The sequence below is a fragment of the Epinephelus moara genome, chromosome 9 (genome assembly GCF_006386435.1).
Source record: "Epinephelus moara isolate mb chromosome 9, YSFRI_EMoa_1.0, whole genome shotgun sequence".
In the NCBI taxonomy this organism is placed as follows: Eukaryota; Metazoa; Chordata; class Actinopteri; order Perciformes; family Serranidae; genus Epinephelus; species Epinephelus moara.
Window position 1 is genome coordinate 9,948,865 of NC_065514.1, and position 21,044 is coordinate 9,969,908.

Here is a 21,044-nt window from a genome sequence, read left to right on the forward strand (position 1 = left end):
ACATCAGTTTCCTCCTGGAAGAAGTTTGGCCGTCTGACGCTGCTGCTCTCTTCTGCCATGGTGAATTGAGTAAACTTTCATTACGCCTTCGCGCGGCGCATTTAAGGGCGAGGAGAGGGGCTCATTTGATTGGTGTGATGTGTGTAAAACCCACTCCACGCCTCCCTCTTTCCGACTTGCGCAGGTAGGAGGGACGGAGGTGGGAAAGAGGAGTAGCTGCGCCAGGTGCACGGTGTGCCAAACTTGCAAAATCCGCCTGGCCACACCCAGTTGGCGAAGTGCAGGTGCGCTGCGCCCCTGCTTCGCCCGGTCTGCGAAACTAGAGCCCCACAAGTTTATCTTCTCTGGTTTCTGGCTTTGACAGAGAGCAGCTCATGTTCACAAACACTGACTGAACTTTCCAAGGCCATGGAATTAACATACTGGCCTACTTAATTCAGGTGAGGTTGCCCTCTAAGAGAAAGATCTGAGTCCTCCTCTGGCACAGTGCTCAAAGTAGGACTATAGTGTTTGCTTCACAACAGCCACTGCAGCTACAAATGGCAATTACTTGTGAAGCATTTAGCTGAAATGCTAAGCTTCTATAACAGTAGCAGCAATGGAGGTGAGTCACCTCCACTGGGTGAGAGGCGTGGTACACCTTGGACAGGTCACCAGACTATCACAGGGCTGACACATAAAGACAGACAACCATTCACGCTCACATTCACATGTACGCCCGATTTAGAGTCACCAATTAACCTGCATGTCTTTGGACTGTGGGAGGAAGCCGGAGTACCTAGAGGAAACCTACGCTGACATGGGAAGAACATGAAGGGCCATACAGAAGGGCTCCCCCACCCCTGGTTCAAACCAGGAACCCTCTTGCTGTGCTGCAATAATAACTCAAGCAATAAACGTAAGAAATACAACATTCCTCTTTAAACTGGGGTAGACTGGAGGTGTTAAATACCATCAATGTGAAGTTACATGTCCTCAACAACAATACTTACTTGAAAGTACTTGGTAACCTGCCACCACTGTCAGTGTATTGGTGGAAAGCAGTTCTGATGAAATAAAGCACTCTTCACATTGCCAACTGTTTAAGTCTTGATTGAGGTATTGCGGCTTGCTTTTGTTCCTCAATGCAAGGCACAACAGAAATGAAGGCGCTGCTCACAGCAGGGAGGAAATGAATTGTTGGCGGAGGAGCACCAGCTCCGATGACAGCTCATAAAACAAGAACCGACAAAGGTACAAAAAAAAAAAGACACAAATCCGTGAGGGAAAAAATATTAGTGGAGATTTCTCTTACTAAATTAGAAGACAGAATTTGACTGACATCACCTGGCTGGTTATCAACGGCAGCATACATTTATTTCTTGAATGCTACCTGCCACTAAGTGCAATGTCAACATGAGCACATAGAGTACAATACAGTGCATCCTTATTATCCATTTGCTGGAAATGTGATCTTGACAACACTCAAGCAGTATAAAAGACTGCAACATTCAGACATACATTACAGGCACGACAGAATCTAAAGCAATAACAACATGACCTGAGGCATGAATGAGATCACATCTCATGTACAGGCAGACATGTACTGATACACAAACTAAACAGTGCTTTATATGTTATACTCAGAGTAAAGTATACTGTACAGTGGTGGTTTGAATTTGGGAGTAAATTTTGGACCAAATTGTTACTTAAAAAGCAGTTGCATGTATGAACTACTTTCTACCAAACTTCACCCACCAACCGTATCATTGTGCAGAACGAAGCGTGCATCTACTCATGGATGAGAGGCTCGTGCTCATGTGAACTAGAGATGTCCCGTAACCATTTTTTCCTTCCAAAAACAATTCCAATACCTGAACTTGTGTAACCAATATACAATAGTAATTGGTCTATATTTCACCAAATCCCTATGCAACTAATTGGCAAATCTCATTCAGGGCTCTCTATTTAGGACGCATTCACACTGGTGGTATTTGGTCCGCTTTAAACGAACCCTGGTCCGCTTACACGGATAGTTTGGTTCATTTGGAGTGGCGCGAACGCTCATTCGAACTCTGGTGCAGATCAAACACGCGAACCCTGGTCCACTTACACGGATAGTTTGGTTCATTTGGAGTGGCGCGAACGCTCATTCGAACTCTGGTGCAGACCAAACAAGCGAACCCTGGTCCGCTTGGAAACTGGGGGTCTCGGTTCACTTGCAAGTGAACCCTGCTGCGGTTTGCTTACAGTGGGAAATGCAAACCGACTATCCAGCAAACCAAAGAGAGGAAGTGACGTAGAGGGGATCAATTTCCGTTTTCGGTCCTGGCCAATCGATGAGCAGGGTTTTCTTCTTCCTCATGCTTTTCTTCTTCCTGGTCAGTGATCGTTTCGGGCAAAACCGCCCCCAAACGAGCAGCTGTTGTAACTGCGTGACGTTGTCCAGGCAGTTTGGTCCGCTTTAAAAAGTGCAGTGTGAAAGTGAACCGAACCAAATGAAGGGGTTGAAATTTTTCAGCATTCCCCTCCCAGTCGAACCGAGTCCCCCGTAGGCTTGGGCGATTGGACAAATATATCGCCAATCGCCCATCGGCTGAGTCCATCACGGTTGGTTTCATTTTTGGCGGCCGTAACGTTAATTCATAAACCATAATTGAGAACTACATCAAAAAGATGCGCAGTTGTGCACCCCGATCGTTATAGTAGGACAGGTATATTATCCCTATCTCCCACCTGTTTGCTGATTTAGAGGCTGTGAGCGAATGCGTCCTTCTGCAGCCGTCAGACTCTTTTTAAAATGGTGTCGGACAGTCGTCTTCAGCCCGTCTTTACAGCTTATTACTCAGCAAAGATCTCAAGGTGATTTTTTTTTTTTAATGAATAAGAGTATAGCCTATAGGCTGTATGTTTCAGTAAAATTTCAATTCAATAATTTTGACATTAAAGACCACAGTCAGAGGATAAGGCGCAGGTAAATTTATTCAAACAGAATAAACAGTTGGTCGGTCCACAAAAGTTACACAGTAACAGTAGCCTATGATAACAAATAAGTAAATATAAACGAAGGACATTGGAAAAATAAAGTGCAAAAATCACACAATCACATAAAATAATGATGTCCACTCCCTTTGCGCTGTCTTTATAATAATGCCGTTGCGGACGTGGCAAAAAAAACTTAAGCTGTTATAGCTGTTCTAAAAGCCTCTCGTAGGCTTATTGCTTGAATAAATAAATACAAATAATAATAAATATAGGCTAAACGAAGAACAATGGAAAAATAAAGTGCAAAAATCACACAATCACATAAAATAATAAAGTCCCTTCGCGCTGTCTTTAACTCAAAAACACAGTGTTGTACATGTTTTGGGAGAGGAAAACGAGCATGTTAACCTTATCTGGCTTAAGCAAAGTGCGCATATGGTTAACAATGTTACCAGCCGTGCTAAACACCCTCTCTGATGGCGTGCTTGTTGCCGGTATGCACAGATATTTCCTTGCCATGTTGGACATGAGTGGGCTCGCAAAGCACGCTGCATTTTTTTGCTGCATTCATGTGGTGTCGGGAGATCCGAGTTGCCGAGTTGCTTTTCTGACATGAGGTGGCGTTCATGTGAATTATCCCATTCTGAAAGTCATTTTTCGATTCTTTCCGACATCACATGAATGCAACATCCCCCCTCTTTTTTTTTTCTTCTCCGCCACACACACAACTGCCGAATATATCGGCAACCGCCGGTTGATGGGCTGACGGTGGCTGGTTGGAAATTTTTAACATATCGCCCAACCCTAGTCCCTCGTACTATCCTGGTGTGAATGCGCCCTTAAATTGCTATGGCCTGCCTACTGTTGTCGCTTTCTCTGCAAGCCGCTTTGCAACCCGCCTCAAATCACATATAATACTGCAAACAGAAATAAAGTTTTCTTTGACTTAAGTGTTCCTGACTGATATGTATTTTTGGCAATTTGAGCAGCACAAGCAGAGTGTCATTTAGTTCCATTACACTGAAGAGAAGGCAGACCTCTCTATGGCCTATATCTCCAACACTGGACAACTCACACCAAAACAATCCATAGTGATAAATAACACTACAGGTATGAGTAAAAATATCTATTTTTGGTTTCGGAGTGCACTCTTCCTTGAAGTGTCATACATCTGTCAATGGTTACATGTGCTGATAAGTGTTTAAAACCTTCTACATACAGGACAAGAGGTCCATTATAAGTTGTCTTTAATGGATTTGTATGTTCAAATGATGATGTCCTTGTCATCTTTAGCGATCTCTATACTCTCTAGAGTACGAACAGTGAACAAACCCATGTCCCTGCAACCGCACAAGCCATATCAGCCCTCCCTAACCATAAGGCTTTTATGGGCTTTTTCATTTCATGGCTGGGGCAAAGTCTGAACCAGCAAAAAACAATTACGCAGGCTGTCAACAGCTGCAGTGCTCTCCTATGCTTCAGCAAACAGCACAGCATACACAGATTTTCCATAAAATCAAAGTGAAAGTCAAAAAAATCCCCAATCTGCAGCGCGTCTGCTGAATCTATCCGAATGGCAACAGACTTCCATCCCTTGCCCTTCACCCCGCGCTGCTTCATGCAAAGCAGCCAGACAGAGAGTTCATCCAGAACTTATTACATTTGAATCAGGCAGTGAGTGTTTGCTTAGACTGAGTCAGGCAGGAAAAGGTAAAGTTATGACATTATGATTCTGTTGTTTCTCATCCCTGCACAGTGGGTGAGGACGAAAGAGCAGCACACACACACACATGCACAAATTAAGACAGCCTGTTGCCATGACTAAGCAGCGACAACTCTTCCCTGTTTGGCACATAATGAACAGATGCTCGGCATCTTCTCCTTGCTCTTCATCGACTGCCTCTTATTAACTAGGAAGAATGGAGATGATCAGGATTGAATACCCTGTAATGGCATTTATCATGTCACTGATTAAAGAAGTATAACCAGACACTTCAGCTCTGCATTTGGCAACAGCCACAGATGAATAAAAATGTTGTTTATAGTTTTATCGCGCTGACAAGGTAAGACTTACTTGTGTGTCTGGCAAAATAGCAAGGCAATAAAATGGAACAACGGCGATAAAATAAAAAAAAATCTTTTGTGGAGAAAAAGAGAGCAGGGAAAGTGTGGCAAACACAGCACGAAGAAAGATGAGAGGCAAAAAAAAAAATCTCGTTAAGCTGCAGGACATTTTATGTCATTAAATCTGAACCGAAAACTCTCAGAGCTGCCAAACAAAGCGGCCTGCACAGGTGAAACACCCAGCCATGGCAACACACATGGTCTGTAGACCATCAGATTCCCCACAGATGCATTCTTCCTTCCTCTGACATGCAGACACAAAAAAAAAAAAAACAGTGACAGCGCAGCACTCTGGAAAATGTTTAAAAGCTATAATAAATGAGCCAGTAGCTCACAAAAGAAAGCGCCCTGTCTCACGCAGATTTATCAGCTGACAGAAATAGAAATGTCAGTGACAGGCATGCTGTTGAAATTCTGTGTTGTTGCCATTTTAATCTACACGAGGAGAGAAATGGGGACCAGCTGATTAATCGCGACCGAGGCACAGTAACAGATTTATCAACAGTTCTGCCTCTTCTCACCCCACAACACTTGAAAGCAAAAGATAAAGGGACTCCTACACATTTATTCTCGGATCAAATTCCATTTCTTTGACATCAGAATTGCCGAGGTCCTTGTTTGTTTGTGTACATGCTCAAAAAACATGTCACTTATAATGTCCTAGGTATTGATTCAGACAGCGACAGGTACTATAGCCTTCAGGGAATGTGAAAAACAGGATGTGTTCAGTGGATCAGGATGGTTTCACGGCTGTTTGTATCTGCCAGCAAGCTAAATTGGACATTAACCTCTGACCAGAGGGAGAGTTAAAGGGATAAAGAGTCAAATGTCTAATGTGCTGCGAAAAAGGACAGACAAAAAGTACACTTAACAGAATGTGGTGTTTACCTCCAGGGCTGAAAAATTAAGCGTGAAATGTCAAAACTGCAGTTCTTTAAATGGCCACTTGAGGCCGGCTCAAAGAGTGAGTCAATCCCCAAAGACCCCCACGGTCAAATGTCAAACTGAACAGAAGAAATAAACATGTTTATAGCCTGGTGCAAAGATAAACAAATTTGGCCCAAATAGCTCACGTACCCGATGAAACAGAAATCCTTGTAATTGGGTCACATATCACGAAACAAATACTGCCAAATTTCTGGTCACCTGTCACAACATATGAGGCCTGTTGCAAGAAATCTTGGTGTCACGTTCAATTTATGTTTTTGAACAGCATGTCACTAAGCTTGTCCAATCACCTCAGAAACACTGCTAAAATAAGATCTATTTTAACGTTTAAGCAGGATTTCTACGTGGTTGTGAGCATTTGTACTTGTGCAGTGGTGTGTCTGTGTCACTCTGCAGTTATACCTCCAAAACACTAGTCAGCAGTGGGGTTTCTGTGAAGTGCTGTAAAGTTTAGTTGATTCAAAACACACATTAAACACACATTAAACATGGCTTAATAGTGACAGTACAAAGTACAAAAATCAGCTTCACTATAACTCGCAGCATTCACAGACAAAGCACTTGTCTTTATCTGGACACATTTTCCCCACAAATACAACATGCTAATGTTATTAGCACAAGCCTATGCCATTTTACATTGTATAAATTAGCCTAGCAGCTAGCAGACTTTTCCTCTACTCATATAAAACCAGGGACAACAGCAACATTTGACAAAGGTAACGTTATAAAATTTGGCTCCATTACAACTCACCAGATAATAATAACAAATATAACATGCTAACTAGCAGAGCATTCCTCTACTATGAAGCCAGGATACCTAAAATTCTATTTTGTGGAGGCTTTACTGTCTTCACAATTTATTGTTTCTTATCTGTGAAATTAAAGTAAATAAAAGCTTTTTTTCCACTGAGGGAAATGGTTTCAGCTTACAAAAATAGACAAGAGGTCTGCCTCCCGGTTTGGGGAGGTGCACGTCGGTCTACAGCGTAGGGTAGGCGTCAATTTGACAGATAAGTATAAATCCCACATTAGAGATACAGAAACTGTTGTACATGCTTTTATCTCTTTGTGTTTTGATTATTGTTAGAGCCTTTTTTGCTGTCTTAATCAAAAAACCTTGCAACAACTACAGATTGTACAGAACTCAGTCTTTAGGCTTTTAACCAAAACCAAGAAGTACGATCATGTCACACCGACTTTAGCCTCTTTACATTGGCTCTGTGTTTGTTTTAGGATTTTCTTTAATTAACTTTTAAGCCTCTTCATATCTTGGCACCAGATTACATATCCGACCTTTTAGTCCCTAATGAACCTTTGCATAGTTTGAGATCCTCGGGCAGATGTCTGCTTCTTCTCGAGTCCATGGGCTAAAGACTAAAAGGGACAGAACATTTGCAACCAGGGCCCCGAGGCTCTGGAACAACCTGCCCGAGGATATAAAGCTGTCTAAGTCACTGGCTTTGTTTAAGTCTCTCCTAAAAACATACTCCTATCAGAAAGCATATCCTGACTTTATCTGAGCTGTTTGTTTGTGTTATTGCTATCTTACTGATTTTATTATCTGGATTTTAGTTTTGGCCTTTTTGTTTTATCTTTTACTTTGGTGACAATTTATGACATTTTGTCTTGTGCTTAAAAGGGGTTTAGTTTTATTGTAAAGCACTTTGTAGCTGTGTTCTGAAAGGTGCTGTAAAAACAAAGTTTATTATAAAAGTTTAATGAAACTGTATGAGGGGTACATTTTTGAAGACCTCCCCCATTTAAATATTATTAAAAGATATGCTTAGATAACTAACAAAATCATAATAGCAAACCTGCCTCCAAAGGTGTAGCATTCTCCACAGATTTATATCAATAATAATGAACTTGATATAGCATCTTTCACAAACACAGTTACAAGTGCTTAACTATATTACAAAAACACATAGAGAATGACATAAACTAAGAGTCATACACTAGACACATATATTACTTAAAAGCAATTCTAAAAAGTAGGTTGTTTAAATTGATTTCAAGACGAGGCAGCTTTGCAGCCCTGATATCCTCAGGCAGGTCATCCAAAGTCATGGAGCTCTGACTGCAAAGGCTCTATCACCTTTCTGAATTAATCCGGACCTGGACCTTTAGCTAAAACACTGACTGACAGTTTTTTTTTTTAAACAAGAACACAACTGATGTGCCTACACTACCCACAATGCAACTCAACCTAAGATGTGGCCAGAAATGTGGGTGTGTTGTGCCAGTAGCCTCCAGTTGCTAGCCTCAAGCAGACTGGCATGGCATGGCAGCCTCTGCCATCAGTGTGTATGTTTGGGTGAATGGATTAATGTGACATTTACAGTGGTCAGAACACTACAGAGGTGCTTTATGAATACAAGTTCAGATCTATTTAGAATTGTAAAACCTTCATCCATCCACCAACAGCCCACTCAAAGAAATTTTTTCTGTCAAAAGATTAGAGCCAGATTTTCACAGTGAGTGACTCTAAGTGCCCATATACATAAACACATACTGTATAAATCACATCAGCATGTGTATAGTAGGAGTAGGGGGAAAATTCATAGAGTAAAGTATTGCGATATTTTGTGCAGCAATATTGTATCAATACTCGGACACCAAGTATTGTTTTGTTTTATTTAAAATTATTAATATTACAAATACATATTAAACTTTTGGTAGCCTACTAGAATGATAAAAATAATTTTGTTTTTTAGTCCATAGAAACAAATTTTCCGCAATAAAAATGATTGAAATGATACATTTTCTCTTTTGCACTCCACCCCCATTTTGTAGCGAAAACGCCTAAAATGACATACCAAATTAAAACGACTGTAGCCTCTGAACCGCTTTGACTACATGCATGCATGAGGTCTTGCCAGAAAGCAAAGTCTCTGAAGTTTCTTGTGAAAGTGTCAGAAACACTCTAGGTGATACAGAGACAGAGTAATGGGCCTCTGAAATCAGTAAAAAGTTGAAGATTTTGCCTAAAATAAAATAAAAAATGTTTTTCAGGATGAATAACTGTCTGTGGCTTCATCTGAGCAGGTAAATGACACTGTGGAGCTGTAGGCACACTATCATTGAACATTTGTTTCAAATTTGAAGAAGACTGCTCAAAGTATGACCATTCTACAGTGTTTTTTCCATGGAAAGATCCAGGCGGAGCTCCAAATGACAAGTTGGTCACTCGGATTCAAAACAGTACTATCAGTGATCAAACAACACTCAGCCAGCTTCAAACATCGTACCTTATTGAAATCAGGTGTGATTATGATAGCTGATGTTGTTTATGACACAGAAACACCATAAAATATCACCAAATAAAGCCATATGAAACGTGAAAGTTATGATCCCACTTTCTAGGCAGTATATCTCAGCCAAAAATAGTGTTAGGAGTGAGATCTCACCTTTTATAAACCAGCTACGTGTCCACTGACGGCTCAGCATGAGATCATGAGTAATCCTTTAACTTTTCCCCTCGAAAAACAGCATGATATGGCTTGTCACCACTCATTGCGATTTTGGACTTTGTGTATTTCGGCTGCTCTGGTGCAAAATCCAAAAGGAATAAAAGAAAAACGATTCCGGACTCAGGAAGTCGAGAGCTTCCTGAATCCGGTGATACCAAACATCACATGGTTTGATGACGTAGTGCGCCTTTGAGATACCATTTAACAGAGGAGGGAGGGAGCACAGACACCGGTGTCTGAGAGGAGTTAGAGAGGTTAAATCTTATTAAGTAAAACAGATGCTGAATTTTTTCTCCTTGAGGGACATAATTTACAGTTGAAAAAGGGTAATAAATTTAGAAAATACTGCAATATATGTTATCGCAATACTCAGCATACTGTAAAATGTTTAAAATTGCAATAATAATTTACTGTAATGAAAGTATTGTGATAATATCGCATCGTGGGGATTCCAACTATTAGTATATAGCCTTATATTTTAAGCATCATTAAAAAAAAACCTGAGAGTTACTGATTTATGGCATATTATTACACACCATTTTAATACAGATTAATCTGATGATATTTTTTTGTACCGTTACTTGATTATTTGTCAATAAAGTATCAGAGCTGTGTTAAAGATCCGTCATGTTTTTCTTATGCCTGGTGCTATTGTCTGACCAACACTCCTTTACCAAAGATATTCACTTTACAAACACATATTTACTTTGGACTTGAAGATGTGACTTGAGACTTAAAATCAAAAATATCATGTCAGAAGTGAGGAGGTTTGACCTGTTATAAATAAACAACAAAAAAGAAGTAAGGTAGTAACATCAGACCTCTGATAGCTTAAATATTTAATAATCAAGCCTCTGCAGGACTTCATATTAACTAAGTTAAAAAAAAATAGTACCAACACAGCTCTCAAATGAAATTCAGTGATCTCAAAGACTTGTGACTGACTTAAAATTTGCTCATGCAGGATCTGAGACTTGCCCTGCATCGACAGTTCTGCCTGTGTCCACCATGCCGATATTTCAGCCTGTAACACACACAGTTTCTCTTTGCCCATGTCATTTCATTGAGATGTTTGAGTGTTCTTCTCACCATAGTAAACATGTTTCTGTAGTCTGTACTTTGGAGCTCTCTTAGCGTTTGTCTGCCCCCTGTAAGTGAGCATTCTATTTTCATAGCTCTCACGTGGCTTAAAGAGCCCATTTTCAAATTCTAACACCAGCCTCCCATCACAATAGGAACCCTCTGCGTCGCTCAGTTTGATGTGCACTTAAGAGAAAAATAGGACAGACTGAAAAGGGGAGAGAAAAAGGGAAAAATAAAGAGGTTTCCACTGTATGGGTATTGCATCTCTATGCTCAGAGTACAAACATTAGGTATCTTTTCAATGAATCAGAGAGCGGGCAGGCAAATCCAGATGAAAGCCACAGTTTATTTGTTGATCTTATCTATGAAACATACTTCAGTCGTATGCAGAAAAGAAAGGACGTCAGGGGTTAAAGGCACGGATGATGCAAAGCTACTGTTTTGCAAAACAGGAATACAAAGTCACAGCTATAAAGTCCTCAGTCAAGACAATAAGTTCCAAGGAGAGTCCTAAACGTTGTGTGACAAGTCCTAAGGAAGTCATTGAATACCCTTCAACCATTTCTATTTTTTAAACATACTCAATTCATTTTTAAACCGTGTTTATCATTTGTCCTTAAATTATCAATAATACTTCTGTGCAATTATCCCTAATTTCTGAGCCGACTGTTTTGCGTGTAACCGTCTGTTATTTGTTGACGCCGGCAGAGTCTTTACATCTCAGTCTGATAATCCAAGGTATCATCTGCTGTCTGTCTGCTGCTCTTCACAGCCAAATGCACCTTTCCCCAAAGCTGGTGCCATGTGATAGGCTGCTGTCAAATTGATTCAAAGCGTATCTGTTGTCGGGAAAACGAAGAGATTTTACAACATATTCTAAAATATCTGGTCTTGGAGAGGATGTTAGATCATTCCAACTCAAATGTCCAAGTGATGCTGAGTCCACACCTCTGGTTAAAAGTTACCATTTCCAACACAGGAGACAATCCTGACTGGGCAATAACAGCTGAGACTTAATATTAGGATAGTGCATCTCTGGAAGTGTCCAGTGTAAGCTCTTAAAAGCAACAACAGTCTTTTAGCAAAGAACAGCTACATCTAATCATTTATCTTAGAGGCTCTGAAAACCTTCTGAATACTGACGTCCAACATGGACACATTTGTTGTTTCACATGAGAGATTTCCATTCTTGCTGGCTTGAAGTGGGTGGGGCTCAGCTGGAAAAAGGGGCATGTGCACCAATCAGCATTTAGCAACATTTGAAACAGAACCTGATGACGGTTACTCTGCTCAAACCACACCCACACAGTCCTAAAGTAGCAGCTTAAAGCCCTGATAAAACAGCCTTTCAAGAGTATCGAGCTTCAGTATTGTGACATGTTATCAAGTGAAACAGGATAGGCAGGCGGGATTTGACCGTTGAAAAGAGGTTGTTTGTCATAACAGGTGTCAACGGTGTCCCACTGATGGGACAGTAGGGTCTGTCAGGGAGTGAAACTCAAAGCACATTGTATGTTCCATGTCAGGTAGAAACAGTCCACTAGCAAAATGACTCGCACATAATCTCGATTTTTCGCAGATCCCACACTCCTCAAAGTACATAAGTTATAGCTTTGCAGGCCTGTAACCATGGTATGTTGGGGTCCTGATGTGCCATCCTGTTGCTAGCCAGCTAACTTAATCATAGCTCTGTTTGACTAAATGTTGCAGACTGATTGATGGCTAAATGAAACAATATTATTGGTTGAAATTGGTTGGTATTTTTTGTATGCTAACATCGTTTTTTGTTTTACAGGAAGTGGTTTTTTTTTTTTTACATATTGATAAATAGGAGCAGAATCTCATACCTAAAACGACAGAATAGGTCGATTTCAACTTACATGACCAATCCCAAAACGACAGTCGCAGTTTTAAACACGTCTTTAACTTCATGAAACGGTCGCAGTTCCGCTCCAAAACTACTTGCATGATATTATCGGCATGTCATTGGTATCAGCCAATATCAGCTTTAAAATGAACTATTAGAATCAGCCAACATGTTTTTTTCTTATTTTGCACAATGAATAAATATTACATACAATGAAAATTACTGTATTTCATGTGTGTACATGTATAATATGATATTAATTCCACTATAGAAGAGACTTGATGGTCACTAAAATTAGGTAGGGAAAAAAGTGGATATGTTGATAGCGGTATCGGTTATCGGCCAAAAACGTTATAGGCATGACAACATATCGGATATCAGCAAAAAATCGAATAGCATGCATTTCTATTACTTGGTTAGGTTTAGGTAACAAAACTGCGTGGCTAGGTTTAAGAAAGCCATCATGGTGTGCCACTGATTCAGTACTTTTTTTCTTTTTTACTATTGTCCCGAGACGTATGTCACGTGCCACACATCACATAAGACGCGTTAAATGCGTCACTAGCGTAGTATGCTACACATACCAGCATACTAGTCCACGTTGTAATCAAAAGAAGTCAACGTTGACTTTGGGAGGCAACATGTTCTCCTGGGTGAAAGTCCTGTGTTTGTTTTGTTTCTGTAATACTTACAGCAGCCACTAGGGGGTACTGCCTTACAATTAATGTGAGTATGTGTCATAGTAAGCTGCTTGCACTGTCGACCTATGTGGTTGTTTTTTGGGTGAAAGCGGGCTATGCGAAATATGATCAGGCAGGTGATCTAAAAGGTTTAAAAGTTATTTTTTTAATTCAATCGTGAGTGAAATCAAGTTTGAAAGCATTTTGGGGGGGCTTTTTTTTGCCTATATTTGATAGGACAGATTTAGCATGGAGGGGGTGAGAGGTCGAGATGACCTGCAGTGAAGGGCGGCAAGCTGGACGCAGCCTTTGTACATGAGGTGCCTGCTCTACCAGTTGAGGTAGTGGGCGCCACACGCATTAATGAAAAATGCCTAAGGATAATTTTGTTAACACGATTTTTGCTAATTAATTTGTGACTATCAGTGTTAGAAATAAATTCTTGAACTTTTGAAGCCAAGTTTTCAGGTGCCGTAAAGGAAAATACCGCCTGGTTTTACATTACAGTCCCTTTTTTTCCATTCAAGCCATTACAGTTTTGCAGAGACTTTCTAGACATGGATAATTCATCAACGTGACCATAACATCACCTTTAATCCTTGTAAAAGTTATATTATTGTCAAGTGAACAATTTCCAAATTAATGTCCTCTCATAAACTACATTCAAATCTAACACTACAGCAGGCATCTCAGTCATTAATGCACTGGGATACAACATGCAAAAACACTGGTGATGGGCACGATAGTGCTTTGCAGGTAATAATTTGCATCTACTTCAGTCTGCTTTTAGCATCACATTTGAAGTGTTTACTGCTTCCATATAATTCAGGCGGTGTCAGGCAAGTTCCTCTCCTTCACAATAAAGGCCACATGCCTCCCCTCTGATGATGTAAACTTTATGGAAAATGTTATATTGTGGGAAACGGCGCCCATCTGGCACCTTAACAGACTCAATCAAAGCAGAAATGGAATTTGAAATGATTAAATGAACCTTGTCTGGGGGAAGTTATGAGAATATTTCTCCCATAAACTGTGAAATAAAGAAAGACTCCGGTCTCAATACAAAGCCAGCAGCACAAAGAGATGAGATTTCACATTGTGTATGTGGCTCTACAGGTTGTAAGTTATAGATGTATCCATGTATCCATCCACCTCTTTATTCAATGCACTGAATAGGATAAAGAAAGAGAAGACTTATCAGTTTGGACTCTGCTCCTCTTTGAACTATTAAAAGTATTCATATGAATGTAAAATTCTCCACACAGTACATTTTTTATGACGTTAATGAAATTACATAAACCTGTAATTTGGAGTCTTGCATTGGTAAAGCCCAGCAGTATTTCTGGCAGCTTTTTGAAGCAACATTTCCTGATATCCACTATCTTAACCCAAATTTAAAGAGTTTAAAATCTGTTCTAAAAGCCAGTCACACCTCTATGACCCAGTCAAAACAACAAATGCCAGGGGAGAGAACAACATACAGCAGATCTAGTTGGTATTTGGAGGTTTAAAAAGACCAACAACCCTGTTTAATACATTCAAATTACTTATTTTAAAAAATGAACATTGACACTTGCTAACAAAAAACACCCAAAAAGTTGAGCTGTCGGCTAGAGAAGTATTGTAGATGATTCAACTCATCAACTTGCAGGGGACAGCCCTAGTATGTAGGCATTTGTATTGACTGTGAAAGTGTCGTGAGTAGAGTGGGTACAGACACATGAACCTTCAGTTTGTAGTCTTCCGTTGTTAAAGCCCAGTACTATCTCTGGCAGCTTTTGGAGCAACATTTCCTGATATCCACTGTCTTAACCCTGTGTCACCAAGTTTTAAAGGTTCAATATCTAGTCACACCTCTATGACCCAATCAAAACAACAAATGCCAGAGGAAAGAACAACATACAGCAGATCTAGTTGGTACTGGGAGGCTTGAACTGCTTGTGAGCTGCGTTCAAGCTCCACAAAGGACTCTGCTCCTCTTTGAACCATTAAGAGTATCCATATAAAAGTTAAATTCTTTCATACAGTACTTTTTCCTATGAATTTAATGAAATTACATGAACCTGTAGTTTGTAATCTTGCATTGTTAAAGCCCAGCAGTATTTCTAGCAGCAACATATCCAGACATCCACAATCTTAACCTTTAGTTTTAAGGGCTCAAAATCTGTCCAAAAAGGTAGTCACACCTCTGTGGCCCAATTAAAACAACAAATGCCAGAGGAAAGAACAACATACAGCAGATCTAGTTGGTATTTGGAGGTTCAAACTGCTTGTAAGCAGCGTTCAAGCTTCACAAACTGTCTTTATTCAATGTGCTGAATAGGATAAAGAAAGAAAAGACTTGTCAGTTCGGACTCTGCTCCTCTTTGAACCAATAAAATATTCATATAAATGTAAAATTCTGTCACACAGTACCTTTTTTATGACATTAATGAAATTACATGAACCTGTAGTTTGTAATCTTGGATTGTTAAAGCCCAGCAGTATTTCTAGCAGTTTTCTGAGGCAACATTTCCAAACATCCAAAATCTTAACCCTGTGTGCCCACGTTTTAAGGGTTCAAAATCTGTCCTGAAAGGTAGTCACACCTCTATAACCCAAATTAAAACATCAAATGCCAAAGGTCTAGTTGGTATTTGGAGGTTGAACTGCTTGTAAGCAGCGTTCAAGCTCCACAAACTGTCTTTATTCAATGTGCTGAATAGGATAACGAAATAAAAGATTTGTCAACTCAGACTCTGTTCCTCTTTGAACCAATGAAAGTATTCATATGAATGTAAAATTCTCTCATTCAATCTTTTTTTATGAATTTACTGAAATTCCATGAACCTGCAGCAACATTTCCAAACATCCACTATCTTGACCTAAGTTTTAAGGGTTCAAAATCTGTCCAAAAAGGTAGTCACACCTCTATGAACCAATTAAAACAAGAAATGCGAGAGGAAAGAACAACATACTGCAGATCTAGTTGGTATTTGGAGGTTTGAACTTCTTGTAAGCAGCGTTCAAGCTCCACAAACTGTCTTTATTCAATGTGCTGAATAGGATAAAGAAATAAAAGACTCTGCTCCTCTTTGAACCAATAAAAGTATCCATATATATGTAAAATTCTTTCACACAGTACCTTTTTTTACGACATTAATGAAATTACATGAACCTGTAGATTGTAATCTTGCATTGTTAAAGCCCAGCAGTATTCCTAGCAGCTTTTTGAGGCAACATTTCTAGCGACCACTGTTTTAACCCTATTTCACCTAGTTTTAAAGGTTCAAAATCTGTCCTACAAGGTAGTCACACCTCTATGACTCAATTAAAACAACAAATGCCACAGATCTAGTCTGTTTTTGGAGGCTTGAACTGCCTGTGATCTACGTTAGAGCTCCACAAACTTTCTATATTCAGTGTGCTGAACAGGATAAAGAAATAAAAGACTCATAAGTTCGGACTCTGCTCCTCTTTGAACCATTAAAAGTATTCATATGAATGTAAAAATTTTCACACAGTACCTTTCTAATGATGTAATGAAATTAGATGAACCTGTAGTTTGTAATCTTGGATTGTTAAAGCCCAGCAGTATTTGTAGCAGTTTTCTTAAGCAACATTTCCAAACATCCACCATCTTAACCCTGTGTGCCCACGTTTTAAGGGTTCAAAATCTGTCCTGAAAGGTAGTCACACCTCTATGACCCAATTAAAACATCAAATGCCAAAGGTCTAGTTGGTATTTGGAGATTTGAACTGCTTTTAAGCAGCGTTCAAGCTCCACAAACTTCCTGGTGTAACTCTTTAGTCAATGTGCTGAATAGGATTAAGAAATAAATATCAGCTCAGACTCTGCTCCTCTTTGAACCTCTTATTCAATCTCTTTTTTATGAATTTACTGAAATGACATGATCCTGCAGCAACATTTCCAAAAATCCACTATCTTGACCTAAGTTTTAAGGGTTCAAAATCTGTCCGAAAAGGTAGTCACACCTCTATGAACCAATTAAAACAACAAATGCCAGAGGAAAGAACAACATACAGCAGATCTAGTTGGTATTTGGAGGTTTGAACTGTTTGTGAGCAGCGTTCAAGCTCCACAAAGGACTCTGCTCCTCTTTGAACCATTAAAAGTATCCATATAAATGTAAAATTCTTTCACACAGTACCTTTTTTAATGACGTCAATGAAATTACATGAACCTGTAGTTTGTAATCTTGCATTGTTAAAGCCCAGCAGTATTCCTAGCAGCTTTTTGAGGCAACATTTCTAGCGACCACTGTTTTAACCCTGTTTTACCTAGTTTTAAGGGTTCAAAATCTGTCATAAAAGGTAGTCACACCTCTATGACCCAATTCAAACAACAAATGCCACAGATCTAGTCTGTTTTCTAGTCAGTCTTTGAACCATTAAAAGTATTCATATGAATGTAAAAGTCTTCACACAGTACCTTTTTAAATGGACGTGAAGTCTGTAGTCTTGCAAAGCCAAGTATTATTCCTGGTAGCTTTTTGAAGCAACATTTCCTGATATCCACTATCTTACCCCTGTTTCACCAAGTTTTAAGGGTTCAATATCTGTCCTAAAAGGTAGTCACACCTCTATGACCCAATTAAAACAACTAAAGCCAGAGGAAAGATCAACACACAGCAGCTCTAGTTTGTATTTGGAGGCTTTTGAGCTGCGTTCAAGCTCCACAAACTTTCAGCTAATTTCACAATTCCCATTATAATGAAAAGCCCCCGTAAAAACTTCATTACTCACGTTTAAATGCATGACACTGTTCAGAGGATTGAGAGGAAATTTCGCACTCGCCAGTGTGGGCTCAGAGCATTAATTTCTCATCCTTTCAAAGCTGCTGGAAATCAGAAACACTTTCAGAATCATTAACTGCTGTGTGTGTTGTCTTTTCAAGCACTCATCCTACCTGTAGCTCGGTTAGTGGCGTGCTGCGGTGATATTTCCCTTTAAAAACACATCCTTGGAATGTTCCTCTCAGTCCAACCTGTGGCTGTGTCACAAACTAAAAGCGGGCCTTGATCTTTTGTGGCGTTGCAAACGACCTGAAATGTGAGCAAGTCTCTTTTTTTAAACCCGCAGGCAACAGGTGTTCATTTCACGTACAGGTGACAGTGAAGCATCGACCCACTTTGCTGCGCCCTTGCTGAGCTCATCACAGTCCAACCTCCCCCCACCTCCTGCTCCCTCCTCCTCCTTTGCCTGCTGCTGTTTCCTTGTTGTGTTCAAAAGATTGAAACCACATTAAACTCAAGTTGCCACCACAGCCCTTTAAGCCCTTTAATGTTTAAGCCAATGCAGGTTTAATATAAGAGTTTGTTTGTGCAGGCAGAGGATGAAAAGGCGATTTTTTTTAGCCTTTAATCCCCTTGATGACACCCAGTTTAGTGGCAACCACAAGAGGGTGTCCTTTACCTGATGTTGGTGGCCAAACCAGGAGGGAAAAAGTTTTACTTTTTGGACCTATGAGTCAAACATCCATTATATATACACACACACACACACTAACATTTGTTACTAATGAAGTGACAGCAGTGGCTTCCAAGATTATTCATAGATGTCACCTTTTGGAAATGACAGTGCAGTAAACTGCTCCTGGTGTGACTTTCACACTCCTTTGTGATGGTTGTGTTTTTGCACACTGATAGTCTGTTTGGCACCGAGTGAGGCTGTTTATTTGTGAGAATTTATCACCAAAAAGAAAAACAAGTTCCCTTTGTTTTTGTAAATGATGTCAGAAATTATAGAGAAGTAATGTTTTTTTCGCTCCCTGAGCAGAAACAAAGCTGTTAAAACAGACAGCAGACAACACAGATTTGTCTGTTTTTCATATTTTCTTTTCTGTATTCATGTTTTGTTTTTTTTTTAAACTGATACAAATAATATTTCAAAAAAAGAAGGAATTTATTCAATTGTGTTTTTGCATCTCTCTCTTTTTCTAACTTCTGGTGTTTTGTGTGTTTCCAACACCTCCTGTCATTTGTTTTATGTAAAGTCTAAATCAGTGGTTCCCAACTGGTCCAGCCACGGGGTCCAGATTTCTCCTTAGTCATTCAGAATGGACCCAGGACCCAGTTCTGGACCACTATCCACCAGTTAGGAACCACTGGTCCAAGTAACACAAATGAAGTGGTGTTGTTACGTAAATGCCTTAAAGGCCCAGTTTAGGAAATAAAAAGGTATCTGTATCTCAGAAGTGATATATATTATTCATGACTATGTTTTCTGTATGTCTTTCTGTTTCTAGAATCTATGTGAGCATAAATAAGATACATAAGTATTTGAATTTTAGCCGCCACTGAATACTTAATTTTGAAAATTACACACGTAGCACAAAGGATTCATAGCACTGAAATATTTTACTCTGAAAACAATGTATCTGAATTTATGTTCTAAAGTTACCTCTTTGAAATTGAAATGTGACATTTTGTAATTTGTAATTTGAAAAACTGAATTTGAATATACTTTTTTTCCATGTTCGCAAATTCAGATCCAAAAATTCAAGTTGAAAATTTTCAAAGAGCAATATCAGGAGCCATCACCCACACATAAAGAACACAAACTATTTTTGGGTTTCAATTTTTGAGCTGCTTTCTTGGGTCACATGACAGACAGACTGTGCTCTGATAGGCCAGAAGTCCGTTAGATTGCCTATGCTGTCCTGGGTAGTCCAGATGTTGCCAGTTGAACTTTTTCAACTTGAATTTTTAGATTTGAATTTGAGCAACCTGAATCTATTTTTTAATCTATTATTTATTTATTTTTTATCTAATATTCTAAAACTTGAATTTTTGGAAATCAAGAAATTTCATCTTTCAATTTTGAAGAGGTGGATTTAGAACAAAATAAATTCAGACACATGGTTTTCACAATTAAATATTTAAATGAAATGAATTCAATGGTGTTTGAATTTCAGTATTAAGTATTCAATGGCTTTTAAAAATAAATAATTGTATTTGTCTGCATAATAATCACTTGAAAATAAAAAAAACCCTGCGTGTTTTCATTACCTTAGAACGAGCTGTTTATATCTACATATGGAGTGGGTCCTCTTCCACACAGTCGGCCATATTGTCTCTACAGCAGCCCAGAATGGACAAACTAAACACTGGCTCTAGATAGGGCCACTCACACTGTAGTTCTCCTACATACATGGCACACAGGAGTAGCTTCAGTTCTACAACCTCACCACTAGATGCCCATAACGCCTCGTTTCCACCTATGCATGTGTACAGAGATGAGACAACAGGAAGTCCAGTCATTCCTATGGGAATCTCATGATATCCGATGTGCCTCTGAAACTCCTCAGGCACGTTCAAAAATTTAACTTTTGCGGGGGATTTCGTAGAGACCATATGACAGTGTGCTAGCTTAGCTAACAGGCTGCTAACTGGCTAATAAGCCATTTTCTTCAATTCAGTTGCCTGTGTCGAGTGAGTTTGTGTGATTAAAAAGAACTTGTTTTCTGGTTTTAACAAATTGTGAATCTGAGTAATGGTATTCTGTTAAAATATGGCTATACATTATATACAGTCAGATTGTCAGTATGACTCGTTCATGCCACGCACCTGGCAGAGCCAGTTTCTGTCCTGGTAATGCTCCAAGTGCATCATCCGAACTACTGGATGGCGAAAACTGGACAAAATTAGCCTCTACCACATGGCTACAGGTAGTTTGTATCCATCTGTAAAGAAATGTACTTTCTTCCATTGGACACTAGAGGCATCATCTGTATATTTACAGATCTATGGACACCAGTCACATATGTAAGTGGAAATGAGACACAAGTCCTACACACTGGACCTTTAATTCACAATTTATCCCCATTGTAATCATAATCACATCTGAAAAGACTTTGCAGAGAATGAGCCTGACTGCACTCAAGAATCACACATAAAAACCTCCAGA

General features: G+C 39.5%; 1 protein-coding gene across 3 annotated transcripts in view; it reads right to left on the reverse strand.

Moving 5' to 3' along the window:
* Positions 1-18,250, reverse strand: part of igsf9a (immunoglobulin superfamily, member 9a) — a 117,318-nt gene extending 99,068 nt beyond the window's left edge. For all 3 annotated transcript variants that reach the window (XM_050053156.1, XM_050053155.1, XM_050053154.1), the window contains exon 1: positions 18,046-18,250. The gene's annotated coding sequence lies outside the window, so the exon portion shown is untranslated. The remainder of the gene's footprint in view (positions 1-18,045) is intronic.
* Positions 18,251-21,044: the final 2,794 nt, after the last annotated feature.